General features: G+C 44.5%; 1 pseudogene; it reads right to left on the reverse strand.

Annotated features, from left to right (window-relative positions):
• Positions 1 to 631: 631 nt before the first annotated feature.
• Positions 632 to 3,826, reverse strand: LOC138635046 (noelin-like; annotated as a pseudogene).
• Positions 3,827 to 5,136: the final 1,310 nt, after the last annotated feature.

Consider the following 5,136-nt stretch of genomic DNA (forward strand, 5'->3'; position numbering starts at 1 on the left):
ATTGGCCCTAAAACTTAACCCAGTTTAATTTGACCCTAAACTTAACCCAGTTTAATTTGACCCTAAACTTAACCCGGTTTAATTTGGCCATAAACTTAACCCTAAAATGGGATATTTTGGCATCTGCCTCCTCTTCTGGCTGCAGACTTCCAGGCGCTTGTGAGCCAGCCACCTAGCTGGTGCTTTTTGGCCACAAGTTCAGAACTGGGAGCCTGCCCCTATTGACCGGGGGTGACATGACAAATGGAAACAATTGCCCCCTCTACTGGCTGTAGGGGTCCAGGCACTTGTGAACCTGATACCTGGACAGTGCTCTGGATGTCATGTATGTGCCCGCCCCAGCAGACAATGGGTGACGATGGGGAGTTCTCACCGCCCATTGTCTCCTTTCTTCCGTTGAGCTGAACAAAGGAATATATTCTCGCTGTGCCTTTGCCTGATGAAGACCTAGAGAGGTCGAAACGTCGCGATGGCACACTAAAATGTCTTGCGTGCTTGGAAAATAAAATAAAAGAACATTTTTTTCCAAAGACATGGCTGTTTTGCTTTTTTCCGGATTTTCCTTTGGATTAAAAGCAGCTTCTTCGGACTTCCGCCGGAGGAGCAAATATTTTACAGATAGAGATGATCACATTGTGCCACTTTGTTTTATTTTGTAAATAAAACTAAGGTTGGGTGAAACAACCAAACACATCAGTTTTTAAGGCTACTGGTCATGAAAACTGAGTTATCCTTTTTACATGCAGTCTGCTGAATACAAACAAATTTCCTCAAAACATCGATTTATTGAGTGGACAAAATAAAGGCCTAGGAAAGTGACTGAAATACAGAACAAATCTATAAGTACATAAATAAAGTTCGCTATTATCATTAAATGAATAACTTAATTATCATAATGAAATACAATACTTCTGTGTGGTGTTTTATTGAGTTTCTTAATGTTTCCTCCACACTCACATGGAATTTACAGAATTCAGTAAAAAGATAAGAACGGAGTAGAAGTCATTGAAATCCTCAGTGCAGTTAATTTTATAACATGTTGACATCACACTAAATCTAAACTGGATTGATCTGGTTTCACACATCACTGCAACCATAAACACAAACCTCTACCCTGTGACGGTACAGAGCACTGAGCTCAGTGAAGCCATGACTACTTATTGTCACATGAACTAAGCAATTAACCACCGGGGCTCCTAAATAAATTACTCATCACACACACCAACAAACAAGAGAGCAACAGAAGAAGATTTGAAAGGGTTCAGTTGTAGATGCAGCTCCATCCTCTGACAAAACATCCACTTGTAAAATATTTACAAACAGAGAGGCTGCTGAAAGACTGAAGAGTTGAAGCGACCCAGTATCACGGCAAAGCGTGAAATAGACACGCTCGTCCACTACGAAACGTGAGATCACCACGCTCACGGCAGTCTAGGCGTGACAGTTACACTTTCAGTAAGTGTGAAACTTACACATACGTAAATGTCAACGTGACCAAGGTCCCACAACAGAGGCATTGAGAGCAGGTAAAAAGGACATGTTTCCGTGGTATTAGGAGGTAATGACAGATAGGGTACGCAGTATCCAGGAGGTGATAACGTTGTTCTTCAGTTGTTTACTCTTCCAAACCCAACGTGTTTTTAATAATACTTTCAATGATATGCAGTACGTTTCATTTTCATCCACTACAGGAACATGTGTAACTGGCACACCTCGACACGCCAAAGCGTCGCTATCCCACGTTTTGATGTAGTGTACAGGCGTGTCTATTTCCCGCTTTGCCCTGATACCAGGTCAGATGAAGAGGAACATCACTTGCATCAAGCAGCAACTGATTTACAATCTGAGGGAAGTGTTGAAAAGAGAGACATGTTTTGTATTGCTGTATAATAAAGAACAGTAAGAAACAAGAGTAAAAACAGAGGGTCTGTTTCATAAAGTCACAAAAGACAACCTGCAGAGGAAAAGAACCAATCAGAAAGTGTCTCATTCTTCAGTGTCGACCATCAAACATCTTACTGTGAACGTTAAATTTCTCTGTTGTTCAAGTGCAACTGTGTCGAATACTTTAGTCTAACAACCAGTGATCCGAGTGTGACGCAATATTCGTCTAATAAAGAGGTCAAAAGATAACAGTCCTGGTCCTGGTCCTGGTCCAGACTCATTGATATACAACAAGTCAACCTGGAATCGTTCCCTGTTGCATTTAACGTTTTCTGGAAATAACAGTCGGACATCTTCAGGATTCATCGTCGGGTTTCGACAGTTTGTTCTGGCGAGTTTATTAATTTCGTATCTATTCGTTAACTATCATCTATAATATAAGAGAACACAGAGCTGTCACTTATTAATGGTACATCAGGGACTGGGCTGGACCATTGAGTGCATTATGGGATGTTACTGTATTATGTGATAGAGCGTGACATTGTAGAGGACCTGGTGGCCGTTGTTCCAGGCGTAGAGCGCTCTGTCCTGAGGGTTGTAGTCCAGCATGGACAGATGGCTGTATTTATTGGTCAGAGGGATGTCGATGTACTCGTAGGTGGAGGAGTTGGTGGAGTAGGCATAGTACACTTTGGTTCCACCAGAGTACCCGTTGGTAACGTAAAGGGTTCCGCAGATCATGAAGGCCTCACCGGCACTGCGTTTGGGATGGTTGGTGGTCCAGCTGCGGATGATCTGCAGAGTGTTTGGGTTTAACTGGCTCAGGACAATGTTTCCAGCGTTTTGATTGGTCGCATAGACAGCCCAGAGCCCGCCTTCGTCCACCATGAGGTCGATGTCAGAGTGCCCCCCCCAGGAGTAATGGTACATGTTGTTGTAACCGGCGAAGTCGAGCTGCCGCGAGCGGCTGATGAGCGACGTGCTGAAGTCGAATTTGATGACTCTGAAACTTGTTGAAGTAAATGGACCCATTGTAAACCACCTGACCGGTACCGGACCAGGGGTGAGGCAGGCGGTGGGACGTGAAGTTATCCGTTGTCATGAAGTCGTACATCGACTGATACTCCCTAACAAAGCGGTTGTTATGGTAACCGTCCATGTACCAAACCTGTAAGAGAAGAGACCAAAACAATCTTTTGTTGAAAGTGAAAACCTTTTAGTTCTTTAATCTCCCGGTGAGACATCAGCGATCAGACACGAGATCCTGATCCGCCAACCGGGTTCTGTTCATCTTAATCAGAACTACAACACTCATCTCCCATAATGCAACAGGATAGTGTGCTTCATGTGTCCTCACACCTCGACTTTATAACACATGTTCAAACCTCAAAGTTTAAATAAACTCTTTAAATTACTGTTGCTGAATAGTATGTTGTTGTTGTTATTATTGTTGACACTCACTCTGTTGTCTCCAGCCGGAGCAACTGGATCAGTCATCCACGATCCAAATCTGGATCCAAAAGACTTAATGGTGATTGGCTCAGAGATTCCCGTCAGCTTCCCGCACGCTGGAGGACAAACGATCAGAAGACAAACGTTTACGTACACAGTGGACTTTAACAGTTTGTTTGTTCTAGTTTTTAGTTTCTTTGTTGTTTGTACTAGTTTTGATTTTGTTTGTTTGTTTGTTTGTTTGTTGATTGTTTTGTCTTCACCCACCCAGCCTCTGCATGCAGGCCCTCAGCCGGTCCTCCAGGCTCGTCACCCGTGTGTGGAGCTCCTGGTAGTCCAGACCTCCCAGCTGCTCCTGCAGAGACCCCAGCAGCTCCGTCACGTTGGCCGCCTCCTCTTTAAACTGTCGCACCAGCAGAGCGTCGGCCTTGTAGGCCTCCAGCTCTGGGATGAGGGGGCGGAGCTCCTCCATCTTGGCTTTGATGGACTGAAAGACGATGAACACAGAACGTTTTTAACAGAGTGGGAAAGTTTATATTTTTTTGTTGAACGTAATGGAAAGCCATTCTGCCTGATATGTCAGACGTCATTAGCGCATTTCAAAGCTTCAAATCTTCAGCGCCACTTCAGCTCACTCCATGCTAACATCGATAAGGAATTTCCAAAAGGTACTGAATTTCGCAAGCACAAGTTGGACGCTTTGAAAAGTCAGGCAGAAAAGCAGGTACAGTTTTTCCAAAAAATTATGAAGCACTCAGAGACTGTCACGCTTGCATCGTATCAACTGGCTTGGAACATTGCACGGGCTAAAAAGCCATACAATGAAGGGGAGTTCGTTAAAAAATGCCTCAGTGACGTTGTTGAAATCTTGTCTCCTGAAAACGACAAACTAAAACGAATGGTATCAGACATCCAACTGTCCCGCCACACTGTTGAACACAGAATATCGGACATTAACACGGCTATTGAATCACAGTTGCACTCTGACCTTCAAGCATGTGAGTATTTTAGTGTCGCATTGGATGAGAGTTGTGACATACAAGACAAGCCTCAGCTGGCAATATTTGCACGGTCTGTGTCAAAAGACTGTGTGATCAAAGAAGAACTCCTTGATGTTGTGCCATTAAAAGACAGAACCCGTGGCATAGATGTGAAAGAAACAATGATGGCTGCATTTGCGAAAGCAAATCTGCCCATACAGAAGCTAACTGCAATAGCCACGGATGGAGCGCCGGCTGTGATCGGATCTGTGAACGGACTTGTGGGGCTGTGCAAAGCTGACCAAACATTTCCCGAGTTTTGGAATTTCCACTGCATCATCCACAGGGAGCAACTCGTGTCTAAATCATTGAATTTAGACAACGTCATGAAGCCTGTGATGGAAATCGTCAACTACATCCGCACACATGCGCTTAACCACAGGCAATTCAAAAATCTCATCGCTGAGCTGGACCAAGGGCTTCCAGGTGACCTGCCGCTGCACTGCACTGTGAGGTGGCTGTCAAAAGGCAAGGTGCTCGCTCGCTTCTTTGAGCTTTTAGATGCCGTGAAACTGTTCATGGAAGAGAAGGACAAGGACTATCCCGAGCTCTCGGACGTCGAGTGGATTATGGATCTGGCCTTTTTGGTCGACATGCTGTGTCACTTGGACAGACTGAACCTGACCCTGCAGGGTAAGTTAAAAATGCTGCCTGACCTGGTGCAAAGTGTGTTTGCGTTTGTCAACAAACTGAAGCTATTCAAGGCGCATATTCAAAAGGGAGATTTAACGCATTTTCCCACTCTGCTAAAAGCCAGCGG

The sequence above is a fragment of the Brachyistius frenatus genome, unplaced genomic scaffold (genome assembly GCF_029030835.1).
Source record: "Brachyistius frenatus isolate BFR_SWC_R1_liver_20210118 unplaced genomic scaffold, ASM2903083v1 Contig_287, whole genome shotgun sequence".
NCBI classification, from domain to species: Eukaryota; Metazoa; Chordata; class Actinopteri; family Embiotocidae; genus Brachyistius; species Brachyistius frenatus.